Below are 22,306 nucleotides of genomic sequence, written 5' to 3' on the forward strand. Positions count from 1 at the left end.
CATGGGAGGTTTGTACACTGACATGATCGTAGAGCTTAAGAGAGGGTATGGTCAACCTTAAGCTCTACGACCAGCTCCGATGGTTCTGGATGGTCTCGATTAATCCTTATATGCTCGGAGATGACGTGTAATGCGTACGAGAAGGGGGCGTATTTTTTTTGTCTTCCGGCCGCTTCCTCCCCTTGGTCGGCCAGCTACCGATCCGATCTTAGGGACGCAACTTGCGAGTGCATCATTTGCATATCCGGCCACTTTTCTCGTACGACCGTGCGGCCGCAACAACCGACTCTAAATGAGGTCCAATGTCCCAGTGAAAGGAAGGCTCAGCCTATGCCATAGATCAGTTCCTCTATTTAGAGACCGTATTACCTGTGATTCCCAGCATTTATCAGCATTGATAAAAGTAATTTCAAGGAAGGTTGGTAAAGATGTAAACACTTTAAAAAAAATGATAAAGAATGAGATTATAGTTATTGCCTGGGCCGATATTCACAACCAGGTATACATTGCAGTAATAGTAATACCATTGTTGTAAAGCGCTATTGCTTACTAAAGTACTACATGCATAAACACAAAAAGAGATTTTAACACCAATGCACTGTAATGAATGCTAATGATATCCGGTCAGAATGCCACCGTGGACAATATGTGGACATGGTTAAAATGTTGTCATGTTCATAATGTAGACAGTTAACATTTTGACACCAATACGTCGACAGTACATTTTTGAGTCATTTTTAGGTTTTGGCTTAGGTTTAGAGTTAGGTTTCGGTTTAGTATTAGGTGCTAAAGTTATGGTTAGGGGTCAGGGTTAGATTTATGGTTGGGTTTAAGATTATGGGCTAGGGTTATGGTTAGGGTTAGGAATAGAGTTTATCTTAGGTTTATGGTTAGGTTTAGGATTAGAGGCTAGGGTTATGGTTAGGGGTTAGTGATAGGGTTGAGTTTAGTTTTATGGCTATTTTTAGGGTTAGGTGTAGGATTAGGGAGCAGGGTTATGGTTAGGGCTTAGGGTTAGGTTTATGGGTAGGTTTAAGATTATGGGCTAGGGTCATGGTTAGGGGTTAGGATTGAGTTTAGTTTTATGGTAAGGTTTAGGGTTAGGTTTAGGATTATGGGCTAGGGTTATGGTTATGGGTTAGGGATAGGGTTGAGTTTAGTTTTATGGCTAAGTTTAGGGTTAGGTGTAGGATTAGGGAGTAGGGTTATGGTTAGGGCTTAGGGTTAGGTTTATGGGTAGGTTTAAGATTATGGGCTAGGGTCATGGTTAGGGGTTAGGATTGAGTTTTGTTTTATGGTTAGGTTTAGGGTTAGGTTTAGGATTATGGGCTAGGGTTATGGCTAGGGTTAGGTTGAGTTTAGTTTTATGGATAGGGTTAGGTTTAGGATTAGGAGCTAGGGTTAAGTTTAAGGTTGATTTTAGGTTTATGGTTAGATTTAGCTTTATGTTTAGGATAAGGGCTTTTATTATGGTTAGGGCTTAGGGTTGATCCTTTTTTTAATGTTAGGTTAAGGGTAGGGTTGCTTTTATGTTTAGGGCCTAGGGTTATGGTTAAGGTTGATTTTAGGTTTATAGATAGGATTAGGATTTGGGGTTAGGGTTATGGTTAGGTATAAGGTTAGGTTAAGAGTTAGGTTTAAGATTAGGGGCTAGGGTTATGGTTAGGGGTTAGCGTTGAATTTAGGGTTCGGGTTAGGTTTAGGATTAGGAGCTAGTCTTATGGTTACGGGTTAGGGTTGAATTTAGGTTTAAGGTTAGGATTAGGAGCTAGTCTTATGGTTACGGGTTAGGGTTGAATTTAGGTTTAAGGTTAGGATTAGGAGCTAGTCTTATGGTTAGGGGTTAGGGTTGAATTTAGGTTTAAGGTTAGGATTAGGAGCTAGTCTTATGGTTCAGAGTTAGAGTGGCTAAAATATGAAAAAAACTACATTATAAACATTGACATTTCTGAATGGCAACATATGCTTATCATCCTAATATCCATGTTGACATTCAGAAACTGTTGACATTCTGGTATCAATATTCTAAACTTCGACTTTTTATACTACACCAATTCTAATAATTATGTTTCACTACGTTAATGTTTGTTGTCTTTCTAGTTATGAAACTGTTACTTACTGATTACTTTTGCATATTTCTTAACTTGATATTCCCATTACAAGGCCAAACTGTATGAACCCTTAACTGCAATAGCTATTTTGATGAGAGTTTTGCTCATAAACCTGCTTAGATGTTGTGATTTGGGAGCTTTTTCTACTGTTTAGCTGATGCTTTCATTACCTGCGTAAGCATATTTATTGATCCATTTTATTGATCATTTTATTTTCATTGCGGCATTAATGCAGGAACATTTTTTTAATGATGCTTAATATTGTATGATAATGATCTGCATTCCCACTATGATAAATATATATAATCTATAGCAGCAAATTAAACCAGAACCAAACAAAGCAAACAGTAACTGCAAATATTAAAACTCCATTTAAAGGCAATGGAAGCGCCATACTATTAATAGTCACAGAACTGAGAACTGACTTGCTGATTGCAGTTAAAGTGGGCAGTACACTGTTATATGAGTTTACAGTAAAGGATCTGAAGGACGGCTAAAGCCCAAAAAATTATTTTAAAGATACAGAACATTAAGGAGATTTTATTCAGCATTTCCCTGATACTCTAAATATGCCAAGCATATGTTATTTAATATATTTTATTTATTCGGAGTCACAAGGGTTTCATAGCACCTTACATAGTGGATGGAACATAAAGCAAATAAAACTTAGACGAAAGCTGCATAGTCTTAAGGATATATAAGAGTTCAAGTTTTTTGGATGATTGGTTGCAAATTATAGCCCTGTTGCCGGGCAGAAATGTGGTTTGCTAGTTTGAATGACAGAGTTCTATTTAATAAAGGTTGACAGGTGTGTTTTTCAGAGTTGCTTATAAATAGGCATTTTGTGTTTCTAGAGTATTTCTTAGGGTCTGGATGTCCCAATCTCTTGCACAAAACTGCTATACATTATATATTGTTTGTCTTATAATTTAAAAAAAATTTCAATTCAGGGGAGGCACAGCTAGGTGACAAAAATGTCAAAATTTTTTATTTTTATTAGAGATGTGCAGATCTGGTTCCCAGAGAAACTACATTTACCGAATTTTGGGCTGACTCAAATCTCACCACCACGCTCGGTTTCTGGATCGACCCAATACAGCAGCTTCCCGGCATCAGGTCTCTGGGGCTTTGGTCTGGAATCCTTGTGTGTCGGATCCAATTAGCGGCCCATTGCAGTCAAGGTAAGTACTGATTGACTGAGAGATAGCCATTCTCAGCCAACCAACGGTCTGTTACCATGGTAGTGGCTGCTGATTGGTTCAGACACACAGACTGACAGCAACCACAAGGGTTTTCCTTGTCAGTCAGCGGGGAAGCAATGTATGTACATACATTGCTCCATGTCAGGAAAAACAGGCCCAAATTACATGATTTTAACTTGTTTTATCATTTAAAAAAATAAATACAGATCCAAAACACTTGAGGGTGGTTTTGCCAAAACCAAACACGACGGTGAATTAGAACCAAAACCAAATCCAAAACACAGAGGTCGGTGCACACCTAATTTTAATTTTTTGCAGCTAATAGAGTATTTGTACTGTATCTCCATTGTAGGGACAGTGGACCTCATTCAGAGTCGGTCGTTGCAGCTGCACGGTCGTACGCCACCGATGTTCGCTAAACTGTGCATGCGTAAAGTTTGCAATGCGCGTGCGCAAACTAGCTGCTACGATCTGAAATATCTCTCTCCTTGAATACAGCCAGGTCGGTAGTTTGAGTGACAGAATGAGACGTTTGTGGGTGGTAACAGGGGAAGGTGCTTGAAAACGGGGGTGTGGAGATCCGAACACAGGCATGCCTAATTATACGAACAGCGCTTTATGGGAGTGCATAATTAACAAAGTAGTGTCATGGCACACGTGACATGGATGGTTTGTACACTGACCTGATCGTAGTGCTTAAGAGAGGGTATGGTCAACCTTAAGCTCTATGACCAGTTCCGATGGTTCCCGATGGTCTCAATTAATCCTTATATGCCTTGAGATGACGTGAAATGCGTACGAGAAGGGGGCGTTTTTTTGGTCTTACGGCCGCATCCTCCCCTTGGTAGGCCAGCTAACGATCCAATCTTAGGGACGCAACTTGCGAGTGCATCATTTGCATATCCGGACCCTTTTCCCTTACGACCGTGCGGCCGCAACCACCGACTCTGAATGAGGTCCAGTTTCCTTACTCTTAATATTCTTTATTTTTTTAAAAAAACAATTACAAGTGAACCATTCTGATTATGCTCCATATTCTACAATTACTAAAACATTAACCCCTTCACTTGGGATGATGAGTACCAGCGATTGACTGAGAGACAGCCAACCAGTGGCTTGTTACCATGGCAGTGGCTGCTGATTGGTTCAGACACACAGACTGACAGCAACCACAAGTGTTTTCCTTGTCAGTCAGCGTGGAAGCAATGTAGGCATATGTGCACAGGATGCGGCTGCTATGGGTCCCGGACTGACATGGGGCCTGGACCTCCCCCTGCACCTAAGGTGCCAGGCCTCGGTTCACGGCCCTGCACTCCCCCTGCATCCTCCTCACTCCCCTCCCCCAGACTTACCTGTAGCCTGCTCCGTGGTTCCAGCCCTTCCTCCGTGGTCACGTCCTCCCAGTTGGCTCCGCCTCTGGCTCTCCTCATGGACTGATACTGCTAGTGCCAGATTAAGGTCTACATGGGCCTGGAGCTGAAATTTATGAAGGCCCTATTGTGTGCGGCTGCAGGGGTGTCTGACTAGTGCCGCGGGAGTGTGACTAATGATGTGGGGGTGTGGTCTTCACAGAGAGTGTGGTATTTGGAGAGGGGGTAACTAGCGCCTACCTTCAAAAACCCTCAATATCCCTCCGCTCTTCGCTTAATGTGATAGTCTACAAATAAATTTGTGTTAATGTGACTGTAATATGACAAAAAAGAAAAATGGCACTTAAAGATGATGTAAATATGAAACCCCTCTATTATGTGGGTAACCTAGTGATGTCATGAATGGGAAATCCCTCTATATGCAAAAAGAGAGACCTTAAATTACTAATAGCTATAGGGATATATCTATTCAACTATGTGGTCTACCCCTGAAAACTAAAGCTGGGTACACACGTAAAGATTTTCTGTCCAACCATCCAACTAGTTGATGGTTAGAATAAAAATCTGGTAACGTATGGGAGTAAATGATGATCAGCAATTTGCTCCTAAACGCCAGAAAACAGTTGAAAATGGTCGTCAGACAAGTTTGTTAAATGTTTTATTTAAACAATTTGTTCAAACAACAGTTTTAGTCCATTTTCCGGCGTTTGGGAGCAAATTGCTGATTGTCATTTGCTTTCATACCTTACCAGATTTTCATTCCAACCAATCAACTAGTTGGATGGTTGGACAGAAAATCTTTACGTGTGTACCCAACCTTATGTGTGTATGCAGCATAAGACTCAAAATTGTTGCAATAGAGATTCTTGTTCCGCTCGGATGTATCCATTTTAATCTAGGGGTGAGCGGGTTCGGATTTCTGAATTCCGAACCCCCCCGAGCCCCCCCGATCCGAGTCCGATCCGAGTCAGGCTCGACTTTTCCCGCCTGACTCGGATCTGAAATCGAGGCAAAACGTCATCATCCCGCCTTCCGAGTCTCGCGGGTTTTGGATCCTATATAAGGTACCCGCGTCGGCGCCATTTTCTCACTCGGCTGTGGACAGTGAAGAGGGAGGGTGGGAGTTAGGGCTGTGTAGTGTAGTGTAGTGTAGTGTAGTGTAGTGCTGCTGTTGTCCACTACTTCAAAGTCCATAGGGGCTGGCTGTGTTGTGCTGTGCTGCTGTTGTTAATAGGGGCTGTGTCCACTACTTCAAAGTCCATAGGGGCTGGCTGGACTGTGTTGTGCAGTCAGTTCTCCATAGGGGCTGTGTCCACTCCAAAGTCCTGTGCAGTGTCCCAGTCCTAAAGGAGTGCTGTAGTGTTGTCCAGGGGGTGCTCTGTCCATCAGGGGTGCTCCCCCCAAGTGCTAAAAAAATAATATATTTTCTGTGTTTGTGAATTGTGTGCGCAGTAGCCGCACGTGCATCAACAAAGTAGTGCCAAGCGTGCGCCTGTGTCATAAGTAAAGGGCCGGCTGGCTTGACCGTTAAAGGGTGCTGTAACCCCCGAAAGTACACTCCAGTCCAAACCAAAAAAAAATTATTTTCTGTGTTTGTGAATTGTGTGCGCAGTAGCCGCACGTGCATCAACAAAGTAGTGCCAAGCGTGCGCCTGTTTCATAAGTAAAGGGCCGGCTGGCTTGACCGTTAAAGGGTGCTGTAACCCCCGAAAGTACACTCCAGTCCAAACCAAAAAAAAATTATTTTCTGTGTTTGTGAATTGTGTGCGCAGTAGCCGCACGTGCATCAACAAAGTAGTGCCAAGCGTGCGCCTGTGTCATAAGTAAAGGGCCGGCTGGCTTGACCGTTAAAGGGTGCTGTAACCCCCGAAAGTACACTCCAGTCCAAACCAAAAAAAAATTATTTTCTGTGTTTGTGAATTGTGTGCGCAGTAGCCGCACGTGCATCAACAAAGTAGTGCCAAGCGTGCGCCTGTGTCATAAGTAAAGGGCCGGCTGGCTTGACCGTTAAAGGGTGCTGTAACCCACAAAGTACACTCCAGTCCAAACCAAAAAAAAAATTATTTTCTGTGTTTAGCCGCACGTATATATCAAATCGATATAACATAAATGGAGGACCAAACTTTCTCCGATAAAAATAAAATAGATAAAGATCAAGAACCACTTCCTCCTAGTGCTGAAGCTGCTGCCACTAGTCATGACATAGACGATAACATGCCATCAACGTCGTCTGCCAAGGCCGATGCCCAATGTCATAGTAGAGGGCACATACAATCCCAAATGGCAAAGTTCAGGAAAATGACCTTGAAAAAGACATTTAAATCAGCTGAAGAGAAACGTAAACTTGCCAATATGCCATTTACGACACGGAGTGGCAAGGAACGGCTAAGGTCGATCCCTAGTATGTTCATGACTAGTGGTTCAGCTTCACATGACGATGGAAGCCCTCCTCCCACTAAAAAAATCAAAAGAGTTAAGCTGGCAAAAGCACAGCGAAGAACTGTGCTTTCTAAGAAGATATCACAAATCCCCAAGGAGAGTCCAAGTGTGGTGGTGGTTGCGATGCCTGACCTTCCCAGCACTGGACGGGAAGAGGTGGCTCTTTCCACCATTTGCACGCCCCCTGCAAGTGCTGAAAGGAGCACCCACAGTCCACTTGCTGATATGCAAATTGAAGATGTCACTGTTGAAGTACAACAGGATGAGGATACTGGTGTAGCTGGCGCTGAGGAGGAAGTTGGCGAGGAGGATTCTGATGGTGATGTGGTTTGTTTAAATCAGGCTCCGGGGGAGACAGTTGTTGTCCGTGGGATGAAAAAGCCCATCACGGTCATGCCTGGGCAGAAGACCAAACATTCCACCTCTTTGGTCTGGCAATATTTCTATCCAAATCCGGACAACAACTGTCTTGCCATATGTACCATATGTAAAGGTGAAATAAGTAGGGGTAGGGACGTCAACCACCTAGGAACATCCTCCCTTATACGGCACCTGCAGCGCGTTCATAAAAAGTTACTGTCAAGTTCAGAAACTTTGGCTAAGACCGTAAGCAGTCCAGGGACACCTAAATCCCGTTGTCCTGTTGTATCCAAGCGCCTGCAAACCACACCGTCAACTCCCTCCTCGTCAATTTCCTCCTTAGTCAGGATCGGAAGTAGTCCTGCAGGCCATGTCACTGGCATGACTGACTCTCCTATCCGGGATTCCTCTGGAGGATCCTGCATTGCTACGCCTACTGCTGCCGCTGCTGCTGTTGCTGCTGCTGGGAGTCGTTCATCATCCCAGAGAGGAAGTAGGAACACCACTACTTTTACTAAACAATTGAGCCTCCAACAGTCCTTAGCGAGGAGGATGAAGTACGACAGCAGTCATCCTGAAGCAAAACGTATAACTGAGGCCTTGACTGCTATGTTGGTGTTAGACGTGCGTCCGGTATCCGCCATTAGTGCAGTGTGATTTAGACAATTGATGGAGGTAGTGTGTCCCCGGTTCCAAATCCCATCTAGTTTCCACTTCACTAGGCAGGCGATACCGAGACTGTACAGAAACGTCAGAAAAAGTGTCCTCAGTGTCCTGAAAAATGCCGTTGTACACAATGTCCACTTAACCACGGACATGTGGACAAGTGGAACAGGGCAGACTAAGGACTATATGACTGTGACAGCCCACTGGGTAGATGTACCACCTTACGCAGCAACAGCAGCAGCGTCACCAGTAGCAGCATCTCAGAAACGCCAGCTCGTTACAAGGCAGGCTACGCTGTGTATCACCGGTTTCAGTAAGAGGCACACCGCCGACAACCTCTTAGAGAAACTGAGGGAAATCATCGCCCAGTGGCTTACCCCACTTAGACTCTCCTGGGGATTTGTGATATCTGACAACGCCACCAATATTGTGCGGGCATTACATCTGGGCAAATTCCAGCACGTCCCATGTTTTGCTCACACAATAAACTTGGTGGTGCAGAATTTTCTGAAAAGCGACAGGGGCGTGCAGGAGACGCTTTGGGTGGCCCGAAAAATTTCTGGCCACTTTCGCCATTCAGCGACTGCGTGCCGAAGACTGGAGCGCCAGCAAACACTCTTGAACCTGCCCCGCCATCACCTGAAGCAAGAGGTTGTGACGCGGTGGAACTCAACCCTCTATATGCTTCAGAGGATGGAGGAGCAGCAAAAGGCCATACAAGCCTATACATCCACCTATGACATAGGCAAAGGAGGGGGTATGCACCTGACTCAAGCGCAGTGGAGAATGATTTCCGTGTTGTGCAAGGTTCTCCAGCCCTTCGAACTTGCCACACGTGAAGTCAGTTCAGACACAGCCAGCTTGAGTCAGGTCATTCCCCTCATCAGGCTTTTGCAGAAGCAGCTGGAGAAAGTGAAGGAGGAGCTAAGACGGAGCGATTCCGCTCGGCATGTGGGACTTGTGGATGAAGCCCTTCATTCGCTTTGCCAGGATTCCAGGGTGGTCAATCTGTTGAAATCAGACCACTACATTTTGGCCACCGTGCTTGATCCTAGGTTTAAAGCCTATGTGGTGTCTCTCTTTCCGGCCGACACAAGCCTGCAGAGGTGCAAAGACCTGCTGGTGAACACACTGTCAGCTGAAGCGGAACGTGACACGTCAACGGCTCCTTCTTCATTTTCTCCCGCAACTGGGGCTGCCAGGAAAAAACTTAGGTATCCTAAGCAACCCGCTGGCGGTGATGCAGGGCAGGCAGGACCAAGTTTGGACATCTGGTCCGGACTGAAGGACCTGGCAACAATTTCTGACATGTCTACTGTCACTGCATATGATACTGTCACCATTGACAGAATGGTGGAGGATTACATCGGTGACAGCATCCAAGTAGGCATGTCAGACAGTCCATACCTGTACTGGCAGGAAAAAGAGGCAATTTGGAGGCCCCTGTACAAGCTGGCTCTATTTTACCTGAGTTGCCCCCCCTCCAGTGTGTACTCCGAAAGAGTGTTTAGTGCAGCCGGGAACCTTGTCAGCGAAAGGCGTAGGAGGTTGCTTCCACAGAATGTGGAGAAGATGATGTTCATCAAAATGAATTATCAGCTCTTCCAGGGAGACCAGCCTCCAGAAGGTACAGAGGGACCTGTGGTGGTGGATTCAAGTGGGGACGAGTTAATACTTTGTGAGGATGAGGATGTACACACTGAAGAGGGTGAGGAATCGGTGGATGAGGAGGATGAGGATGACATCTTGCCTCCGTAGAGCCAGTTTGTGCAGGGACACATTAATTGCCAGCTTGTTTTGTGGGGGCCCAAACGAACCAATCATTTCAGCCACAGTCGTGTGGCAGACCCTGGCGCTGAAATGATTGATTTGTTAAAGTGTGCATGTCCTGTTTATACAACATAAGGGTGGGTGGGAGGGCCCAAGGACAATTCCATCTTCCACTTCTTTTTTTTCTTTGCATTATGTACAGTTTGGGGCCTAGTTTTTCTAACTGCCATCCTGTCTGCCACTGCAGTGTCACTCCTAGATGGGTCACGTGTTTGTGCCGCCCACTCGTGTCGCTTAGCATAGTCATCCAGCTACCTCGGTGCAACCTTTTGGACATGAAAACACTATTGTGAGGTGTGAGGTGTTCAGAATAGACTGGAAATGAGTGGAAATTAAGGTTATTGAGGTTAATAATAGCATAGGAGCAGAGAAACCAACAAATTCTGTGATTTTAGCTGTTTTTATGCTTTTTAAAAAAAAAATACAGATCCAAAACACAAAACCCAGAACCCAAAACACGGAAGGGTGGTTTTGGCAAAACCAATCCAGATCCAAAACACGAAGAAAGATCCAGATCCAAAACCAAAACACAAAACACGAAAAGTGGCCGGTGCACACCCCTATTTTAATCACTAGGACAAGGGCTCTGATAAGAGCCCGTCCTGATGATGAGAAAGTATTAAAGAAAACGTATCCGCAATCACTTTACTTCTATCTATGGACACCCTTGTGACTACTGGAAAGCCGCACATGCGCAGCAGTTGCAAATGTGCTGTTGATAGAAGTGATGTGATTGTGGATGCAAAGCACTTCGGGACGTCCTGTAACCCACCAGAGAGGGATTGTAAAATCCCTTTTTGGCAGGACAGTCCTATAGCAGGTGAAGATGGTGTTAGCCCATGTAGACCAGATCTATAAAGCTTTCTTGATCTTGGTAAATACCGTCCCCATGTAAATCTATGGGATGGATGCTGAGTGAGCAGGTGGATGGAAAACAGGAGATATCTTCAATATCTCCTGCTTTCCTCTTTTGGCAAAATTTGCAAAGCATTTTGGAACGTCCTGCAACAGAAGGGTGAGAGCAACACTCTGGACTCATAAGAGATGCTCATAAAATCAGGCTTGCTGTTGAAATAATTTTTATGTGTCCAGAGTGCCTGTCTCATCCTCCTGTTGCTTGTACCATTGGTAAAATATAAAAACTTTATAATATAAAAGCAATCAGTTACATACATTCAAAGTTTAAAATAAGCAGCATGGATAAAGCTTGGTGCAGTCGCTGATCTCTAAGGACCTATTAGGACCGTTTCCCGAAAGGACTCCTGCAACACTCTGTGTTCCGGAGTCCCTGCCGGTTAACTGAACACAGAGCGTAACTGATTGCTTTCATACTATAAAGTGTTTATTCACTTTACAATTGTGTTCTGCTTTTCTGTTCCCAGAATACACAATACCGGGCTGGGTGAAGCTTTAAGAGAAGCGACCCTTTTAAAGAGTGGAAGTCATAGACTAAGCACAAGTGGACTCATTGCGCAATTATCCAATATATGTATATATATATATATATATATATGCACACACACACACATATATATATATATATATATATATACTACAAATACTGCACGGTATATATATATATATATAAATATATATATATATATATATGTACTACATATCCAATATATACACATACATATATGTGTGTATATATATATATACATATCTTGTCAGTACATATATATATATATACTACATATACAATATATACATACACATATATATATATATATATATATATATCTTGTCAGTACCTGCAAACTGATTATCAGCAGCACTGCAGCAGCCAGCAAGAGGCTTCTGTTCTGTGTCCCCCGATCACCAGCAGCCAGCATGACACCTCAGAAGGACAGTCCCTGGCTGTCGAGCAGCCCTCACAGAGATCACCGATAGTACATGGCCGGACTGCTTATTTCTGGGCACCGTTGCGGACCGTAGACAGGGTGGAACTTAAGTGACATAACAAGGCGCGGGACTCTGTGTATGCGGTGCAGGGAAGGCTAGTGAAGCCTTTCCCTGTGCGGCTATGTAATCAATTTATGCCAGTATTTGAACCCGGGGTAGGAGGGGGAATCGCGGCTCGTGGTTTAGGGAGAGGAGTCTTGGATGCCCGCTAGCAGGCTGCTGTAGCAGGAAAAAAGTTCCTGTCTACAGCAGAACAGAAGATGCTGTGGGCCTATTTTAATGAGGGGCCTGGAGCTGAAGCTCCATCCGCCCCATTGTTAATCCAGTCCTGGATACTGGGAGTAGCTGCCTCCTCCCAGTATCAGTCAGTGAGGAGAGAGAGATGGAGCGAACCAGGAGAGTGTGCCTAGCCTGCACTGTGTGACGACTGAGCAGGTAAGTCGAGAAGAGGGGAATGAGGAGGGTGTGGGGGTGTGTGGACTGGGTGGGGCATAGACCGAGGGGGAGCCAAAGACCTAGGGGGGTTCATGAAAATTTTGCTTTGGGTCCCCCCTAGGTCTAGTTATGCCCCTGAATGTATGTACATACATTGCTTCATGTGCAGAAAAACAAAACGATGCCCAAATTACATGATTGTAACTGTTTTTATCATTTAAATAAAATAAATACAGATCCAAAACCAAAAACACGTAAGTGTGGTTTTACCAAAACCAAACACGACGGTGAATTAGAACCAAAATCAAAATCCAAAACACGGGGGTCGGTGCACCTCTAATTTTTATTTTTTATTTTTTTTGCAGCTAATAGAGTATTTGTACTATACCTTCATTGTAGGGACAGTTTCCTTACTCTTAATATTCTTTTTATTTGAAAAGAATTACAAGTGAACTCCTTCGCTGGGGGTGATGGGTTTTAAATGAGGGTTGTTTTGTTTTTAAAATAGTATTCCCTGTGGGGCTACTATATTATTCCTACACATACTGTAGGAAGCATTTCAATAAAGGCAGCGGAAAATTTATAAATAAATGCATTTTCATTTCAAGCTTAAATTTTTTGGTCAAAATCTACAAGTCCTGATTTTTTACTATTTTGGAAAGGTGGATTATTGGTGAAACAAGAACCACAAAGTATGTCTTTGTGGTGATTATAAGATGAAAAAAAATACTTTTGCTTTTTGTTCTGTTTCTTAAATATGCAATAAAAAACACTTTGTTGGCCATTTGGGTAATTTTTTTTATTTTTTAAACTGTTAGAATGAGTAATAAGACTACTGGTATTTTCTGAAAATATAACGTCTTCTGTAAAAAAAGAACACAGTATAATTTTGTGGGTACTACATAAAAAATCTTTGATATTGATGTTGGAATGTGATAAGCGCAAAAATGACCTCGGCCCAAGGATGAGAAAACCCTCCGCAGTGAGGGGGTTATGGGGCTGTAACCTAAGCAATGTTCTTTGCTGCATAGCACAGAGAAACACTAGAACTAGTTTTATGAGCCCTCTGTACAATCTATAAGTAAACTCAGGGCATTTTGTCGCTGCCTCTGTATCTCTTATCACATAATGCAATTTGCATCAGTGATATCACCCCCTTCCCCGATGATGATTTAGGAATGGTCATCGACCATCAATGTTTTCAATGTTTTCAAAACATCAATGTTAAGTAGTTTTTCCATTGATGGTAGAGAACCAATGGTTCTCTGCCATCGTTGATGAGTGGGGGACGATGTTTCTTTTCTCCCCTTAACAAGATGGAGCTTAGCCCCACTCCCTTGTGCTCACTAAGCCCACCCCATTTTTGTTGGCCCATGGCCCGCTGTATCCCCAGCAGCAGTGGCCATCGAGGAAGTGCAAACCATCGATGGTTCACCATAGATGGTTTTTGTGCCACCAATGGACCCTCCACCGTTGGCCATCCCTATGATGACTTATCACGACCACTGGGCCATGTCACAAGGCTATTGTAGCATGAGCAGATTATCACATTTTATACATAGAAAATAATTTGTGTAGTATAGGGATTATTATAGTAGGATGCGAAAATAAGGAATACAGTAGCTCTGCAAGCACCATCATAGATGTACGGAAAGCCCTAAGACAATAATATTTTATACAAGCATCTTTTCATTGTTACACAGGATAGATACAAAGGGAATATTAATATAGGGTTAAAGTTCCTTTTATTGGTACAGTTTAGGTAATAAAATACTGCAGTATTGGAGGAAGAGGTTCCATAATATAAGGGATTTCTTACTCATTTATCATAGCAAGAGATGTGGCACTGATTATGCAAAGGCCAGTGGCTTCACAGCACATACACTGGCTCACTCGCATGAAGAGCACACCTGGGGGTACATGTAATAGCCTGCGGATTGTAGGCATTGGTGAGTTCCGTGATAGACTGCCCAATGTTTTAAAGTAGCTGTCATTTAAAAGGCAAAATCAACCTGTTGTTGCTTTTTAAATGACAGCTACTTTAAAACATTGGGCAGTCTATCCCGGAACTCACCAATACCTGCGTGCCGCAGGCTATTGCATTACCCTGTGGGATCTACCTGTGGATGGTCTAGCATCACCCGTGCCCATCACCATGGAGCCTATTCACTAAGCCTTGGAGAGAGATAAAGTACCAACCAACCAGCTCCTAACTGTCATTTTTCAAACACAGCCTGTGAAGTGACAGTTGGGAGCTGATTGGCTGGTACTTTATTTCTACCCACTTTATCTCTCTCCAAGGCTTAGTGACTAGACACCGATAAAGGCTCCTTCTGCTTTAGTTCCGCCATTGCTTACACCCCTATTCTGTGTCTTCTGCTAAAGATGGGATGTGTTATATTATATAATTTATGCTATTACATTTTTTTTTTCACACTACACTGAGTTTAGTTTCCTTCTCCCCAAGGCCGTCATTCCCTTACATTCCTTTGCAACACATTCCAACCATTCAGCCAGTGTACACTATATACAATAAGTCAGTCACTTGAACAAGATGGAATCCATCTGCATCAGGGTAGCATACATTTAACAAGAAGACAGGACTAACCGATGATACCCCTACTCTATTGGAAGCGTAAGGCATAAAGTGATTTGTTGCATTACGTGTCTACACCATAACGTCTCTCATAACATGTCGATATTTGCGTTTGCCTCTTAAGCTGTTTTTTTTTCTTCAGCTAATTTTTCTCCTCCTCTGCTTTAGTTTCCTGTGTTGCGGACCTCTCGACATTTACCAAAGTGTGACAAAGTTCACTGGCCTTTGTGGGATGAAAAAGAAGCCAATTAAATGAATGAAAAGTGTTTCGGGCTTCTGACCTTATCAGAGTTTTTCAAATCCTACATATAAATTCTTGTCCGTTCCTTGCTAATCCTGACACCAGAGTCCTGGGCTAGTGAACTCGCCTTTAGCTGTGTGAACGTCTGTGATTCCGAAATTAAAATGGATAGAAAAATATTTTAACTCCAATTTGTCACAGGATAAAGAAGAATTTATTACACCGGCTCCTCAACATAGCTATAAATATAAAATTACAGTCAGCAAAGGAGTCAACTTTTTAAACTGATTTGCGGTTCTTGAGTTATTAAGTTAGCCCCCTACTTCACAATACCCCTCCATCTTAGTATTACCATACTTTGGGGCTGATGTATCAAAAATTGCAGAAACATCTTGTTTCTTTCCGTCAAACATTGTGTATTTATCGCCATTTTTTCGCTTTTTTATTGTCTTATGTATCGTATTTTTGGCAAAAATGGGAATGATATATAAATAATAGCCAAGGGTCATTTTGATTATATATATACTGTACTTTACTGTATGTCACAAAACAAGAAAAAAATATTTTTAAAGCAAGATCTATGATGACCTACTGTAATACAATTAACACCAGCAAAAGCTGCTGATAAAATAAATTCATGATAATTTTCGTAAAAAATTCTTGATGAAACAATAACATATAAGGGTCTCATTCATTTTCAATAGAAAAAAAAAGAATCAAAGATTAACGAATAAAATACAGATTGAGTCTCTCATATCCAAATATTCCGAAATACGGAATATTCCGAAATACGGAATAATTTTGAAATGACTGAGAAAATTAAACCTTTGATTTTTGATGGTTCAATGTACACAAACTTTGTCTAAGGCACAAATTATTAAAAATATTGTATAAAATTACCTTCAGGCTGTGTGTATAAGGTGTACATGAAACATAAATAAATTTCATGTATGTACACAATCTTTGCTTGAGCCACAAAATTATTGGAAATATTGTATAAAATGACCTGCAGGCTGTGTGTATAAGGTGTATATAATACATAAATGCATTCTGTATGTATATTGGGGTCCCATTCCCAAGATATTTCATTATGATATGCAATTATTCCAAAATACGGAATATTCCGTTATCAAAAATACCCCAGGTCCCAAGCATTTTGGATATGGGAGACTCAACCTGTAGTAAAATTTGTAGCGATAGACTTTCTTACATTCCTTATGAAACTTATAGCGAAAATTAGATGAAAATGCCTTTTATTGCTTTTTTTATTTTTATTTTTAATGTGTTGATACATCAGGGCCCTGTGTCTTATCACCAGTGAAAACTTGAAGAAAATGGGCGTTACACAAGAATACATTGCAGAAATGTTCCGGTTTTTCCATTGTAGAAGTTTAAATGGACTTTCAAATGCTAGTAATTTTTTTCACTCACATTTTCAATTGCTATAAAAATGTTAATTTAATTTGGTTGAATTTAATATATTATGGCTCTTATACAATATGAGGATGATATTTGTTTATATCTCCCCAAACTCTGTTCTTAGGACCCCAGACATTTTATGTTTTACAAGTCTCCTCAGAATCACAAGTGAAATAATTAGCATCACCTGTGGATCCTTTAAAATGTGTCAGTTAAGCTGTATACACACACACAACGATTTTGTTACCAACGATTTTATGCACGATTTTCTGTCAGATTATCTGTCAGATTTTTTAAAGTGTAATTAACGATTTTTTTGAACTACAAACGATTTTTGCATATTCCCTTAATGAAAATCGTTCAGTTGACAAGTCTGACTGAACTACAAACTACAAACATGAACGCACATGAACGATAATCGTTCATCGTTTGACTCAAAAAGTGAATTTTTTCAAACGATTATCGTTAAATGATATAGTTTAACGATAATTGTTCAAAAACTCGTTGTGTGTGTATGCACCTTAAGTAATAAATGCACCTGTGCTCCTGCTAGGTGGCCTGGAAAACATGCCCTGTTTGGGGTTCTGAGGATCAAGTTTGAGAACCTCTAAAGTTGTATTAAACCTCCTCTAGACGGAAGCGTGTCCCATTGTGCATGTCACATAACAGAACTTAACATAATGATAAATACAAATGTGAAGAGGTAATTTGGCAAATAAAGGTTAGCTATTTAATTTTACAGCAATACACTACAAATAGTATGGTGGTGAGGAATGGACAGCCATAAATCAGCGCAGCTGATGCACCACTAAATAATAACAAACATGCAATGCAGACAGAGGGCCTGATTCAGACCCGCTCGCAAGCGCTTGAGCACTCGCGAACTGGTCGATGGTGTGCTCTACACACATGCAGCGGCCGCACTGCGCATGCACAAGCCCCGGAGCAAATTCTCTTGCTCCGTGGCTCACTACAAAAGGGGCGGCTGTCGATGTTGATCGACAGCTCGCCCCGTTTTGTAGGCGTGGTGGGGGGTGGCTTCACAATGGAGGCATTCCCAAGCGAATGCCTGCCGTTTGTGAGCGGCCCCACTGACATCACCAGTGATGTCAGTGGGAGAGCTTCCGGCTCTATTAGAGCCAGAAGCTCTCTGGGGCTTGCGGCCACGACACCCTACCACAAGGGTCTTGTTGCAAGCCCCTATGGTCGTGATGGTCTTGACTGGGGGACCTACGGTGGGCCGTGAAAATTTTGCTATGGGGTCCCCCTAGGTACTGGGAGAAGATTTGTTATGTCCCTGCTTGTATAATGTAAAATGATGAAGATTTGAATTCTAAAAATACAATTTTATGAAATGAATATATTAAGAGGTAGGATAGGAATAGCATAATGCAGGCAGAGATAAAAATTATATATACATATATATATATATATATATATATATATATATATAATGTGTCTTTTGTTCATTCTCTCATGTAATAGTCAATTGTTTGCCCTGCTCTCTACAGAGGCTGGTGGTGGAGGCGCTTTGGGCAGACACATGATCTCTCCACCTGCTCTGTGTGACATTTTGCCACTATCTGTGCCTTAAGAGTTAGAGGATATACAGTGAGAGGCTATGGAAAATAGAAAGCCCACGTCCTAGCATGATTTCAAATGACTTCAAAGACTCCCAAACTGATTGCATGCATTGCCCATGGAGAGACTAATAAAAACAAGTCTTACAATCAGCAGAACATATACTGGGCATGTCCAGGCACCCGCAGATCTGGCACCAACAACTGCCACCATTAAGGTGAATTTAAATGGACTCACACTAAACTGAAACCTGTCCATATTTCTTTGGTCTATAACCGTTAAAATTGTTAGACTTCCCCTAATACAAAATATAATTTTCACACTTGTCTTCAGAATAAGGTTCATTATTTTGGGCAAGTAAGGGGCCCCTGGGTACGGCTCAGAGTCAATAACAAGAGTAGTGGTAGAGCAAACAAATAATCAACAAAAATCAAGAGTGACAAGAATGAGTACATGGATATTGGAGTTAGCAAGAGCTGATGCAGGTCCATGCGGGATAGTCACCTGAAAAGAGGTAGAACCAAGAAACAGAAATTCATGACTCACAAATTCGCCCAGTCCTATATTTCAGCATTAGCCACTAGCACGTAACGTAAATGTGACTAGCTGGCCACCTTCGGAACTGAATGATTCCATGAACTTTTGCCTGCCACTGCTATCCATCATAAGGACAAAAAATTTTGTTCTCTCAGCCCAATGTTTTTCTGTTTTTCATTAAAAGCAGCAAAAATAGGTGCATTGTATTTATATATATGAGATTAGGTTCTCCAGAAATCCGAATCCACCCGAATTTCATGAATCCAGACAGATCCAATTCGTGGTTCTGATCCGAGTCGCACTTGTGATCTTCCCAATGATGTGAATTTCGGGTTTTGGATTGTAAAAATTACATGATTTTAGCTGTTTTTTATAAAAAAAATTATAATTTTTTTTAAACAAAAAACTTTGGCCCTGATTCAGAGCCGGACGCTCTGACCAGAGAGCTCGCTCTGAATCAGGGCCCACCTCAATTAAAATGGAGCGTCCTCCTGGACGCTCGTATAGCTGTGGGTCACCACCCACAGCATATATGAGTGTGCAGGATGATGGTCGCGATGGTCTTGACCATCGCCACTGCGAGCAGAAGCCTGCGGTTGAGTTTTTCAACCGCAAGGCCAGGAGTGATTTTGGCTCTATCAGAGCCAAAATCACTCCCACTGACATCACTAGTGATATCAGTGGGGCCGGCTTCTGACGGTAGGCACTCCCTTGGGAACGCCTCCGTCTGAAAGGCACACCCCCAGCACGCCCACCAAAGGGGGCGTGCTGTCAATCAACATCGACAGCACGCCCCCTTTGATCAGACACTACGAGCGAAGGAAAGTCCTTCGCTCATTGCGTCTCTTCCGCATGCGCACGACGGAGCTCCCTCCATCGTGCGCATGCACAGTGCAGACCATCGACCCACTTGCTAGCGGACAGCCGCTCGCGAGAGGGTCTGAATCAGGGCCTTTGATCTAAAAACCAAAACACTTGAGGATGGTTTTGCAAAACCAAAAAGCAAACATGGCGCACATCTCTAATTATATTACAAAAGCAGGAATGAATGGTTTTCCCATCGCACATTTCTCCATCTTTGTAAATGAGTTTCATTTTTGCATTTAGTAAATAAATTCAGCAAATACTTTTGGCAGACTCGTCATTGTCACGCACACAGAATACCTGCACACTTTTATTTATTTATTTTTATCATCTAATGTACCCAATAAATTCATAAAAAAATGTAAATTATAGCGGTTCCACCACAGTGTTAGCTACGTGGTAATAAAAAGTTAAGCGTCTCATATGAGTGGATTATGAGTTTGGTATTCACAGACAGGTTAAAATATTGACATATTAAAAAGATCTCAGTGTGAACCGGAGATCATGCTGTTCTGACTGTCTCAACTTAAATTACTTTCATTGCCATATATAAATATATTTTATTTTGCATGGGTCACAAGTGGCGCAGTGTTCATATATTTTATAAGAGCAACACAATTTTTAATTTGTTTTATTATTTTTGTTCATGCAATTAAAATACAAGGATTCATTTTGCAGCTTATATAAACCTGCATAAAAAAAAAAGAAAGAAAACTGAACACAAGTAAAATTTCTTTGGAACATTTCCTATAACCTTTTTTTTTTTATTTTTTTTTTCTAACTCACCTGCACAATGTTCCACAATACTGTACATTATAGGAGCCGTCAAGCAGACCAAGAAACACAAAAAAGAACATTTGAGCAACAATGTAGTCTAGAATATATTATGGACTCAAACTTGCTATTTTGATATTGGTTAAATATCCTTATGAACATAGATGGGTTACAGGTTCCCAGAATCTCCCTTGCAGACCAGGCTTACTCATTGAAATGTGAAGAAAAGGCAATTTAATCATAATCCCGGCTGTCGGGATGCCAGTGCTCAGAATGCCGGCGCCGGAATCGCGACACCAGTCAGAATCCCGGCACCAGCATCCAGAAGGAAAGTAGTGGAGTTAGGGGGAGGATTAGGCACCAATGGTACCGTTAGAGTTAGGAACTAAGGGGGCTGTTAGATTTAAGCAGTGGGGGGTGAGGATAGATTTAGGCACTAGAGGGTAGGGCAGGGGCGTTTCTAGAGAGGAGGGGGCCAGTGTGCATTCTTTGTCATGGGCCCCCTCCTCTCTGTCCGGCGGCCAGCAGCACACTGAGCAGTGCGTGGCCAGCACTGCACTTATAGACTCTGGGCACTAAAGTGTGCCCAAAGTCTATAGTGCATGTGCAGGTCACTGGGAAAATGGTAGCGGCGGGGGGGGGAGGGGGGTCATTCTGACCAACCAGATCCCGAGTGCCGGCATCCCATACCCAATGCAAGAAAAGTTGTTGTAGAGTAAATTATATCCTGCACAGAACTTACACTAACTTCAGACAGTAAAATCCTTGATGTCTTGAAAGCAGGACACATAGTAATAAAAATGAGTGACTGTAGCGGGAAATTGTGTGGTAGTGCCATGGAGTCATCATACCAAATAACAAAGTTACTCTAGGTAGAAGATACACCAGGTACCATCTCAGTAAAGCAGTGAAATCTCAGTGAGCTCAGGTGTCACTGCTGCTGGCATCTCTGGTCATCCTTTGGTAATCCTCACTGCTTCCTGGGTGACCACAGCTACCGCTGTGCTTCAATCGGTATAACCACCATGAACACACCTGCACCAAACTGATGGATACTACATTAGCACCTGTGCAGCTCAAAAGTCAAAAGCCCTTTACAAGACCGAAGAGGAAGGAACTTTAGATAGAATACATAGTGAAGGACAGTTATGGTCAGGGATGGACTGGGGCTCCAGATCAGCCCTGCCAATCCCAGCCGATGCATGAAGAATTGCACTAGGAACAGCACTTCCAATAAGAGATATCTCTTGCACTGTGAGGACTGTTGGGCGATAGTCGCAAGGAGCCAGAGAGGGATCTTTTGGATCCCTCTCTGGATATTGATGCGAAAAGACGTCCACAAGCTTCCATAGGCAAAGCCATCTATAGATTGCACTGCCTATTGGGCACAAGCTTAGAAAATGTTTGCTTTCCGGAGTTTGATACATACAGGCACATCGTAACCCCATAGGGTTCTGCAGTGCCGGAGCTACTCCCCAATATCCACTGCAGACCACTTTAATAGATCTGAGGATTGTGGCAAACCTCAGGAAATGGTAGTTTTCAAATGTTTGGATGGTTTGGAGCTTAGTACATTTCACCCTAAAACAGAAATACTGATTTGCAAACCTGCAGACTCTCTACTTAGATTCTCAGAACTGGAGAAAGAAAAACACTAACGGGCCTATTTATCAATATTATTTTTACTATTTATTTTCACACCCTTTTCACATTATTTTAATAAGGTGTAGTAAGTATTCAAATCCTGACAGCAGAAGCCCGGCAGAGGTGAAGATCCTGATCGCTAATAAGGTAAGTATAATTAACCCTATTTTCCCCCCTAACCCTCCCTTAGCGGTGCCTAACCCTAATCTCCCCACCAAGTGCCTAACCCTAACCCCCCACCCTTCCCCGCAGCCTAACCATAAGTCTCCCAGGGGGGTGCCTATCCCTAACCTCTCCCCGGGGGTGCCTAACCCTAACCCCCCTTCCCCTAG

This window comes from Taudactylus pleione, unplaced genomic scaffold (genome assembly GCF_031769625.1).
Source record: "Taudactylus pleione unplaced genomic scaffold, aTauple2 ptg000174l, whole genome shotgun sequence".
Classification (NCBI taxonomy): Eukaryota; Metazoa; Chordata; class Amphibia; order Anura; family Myobatrachidae; genus Taudactylus; species Taudactylus pleione.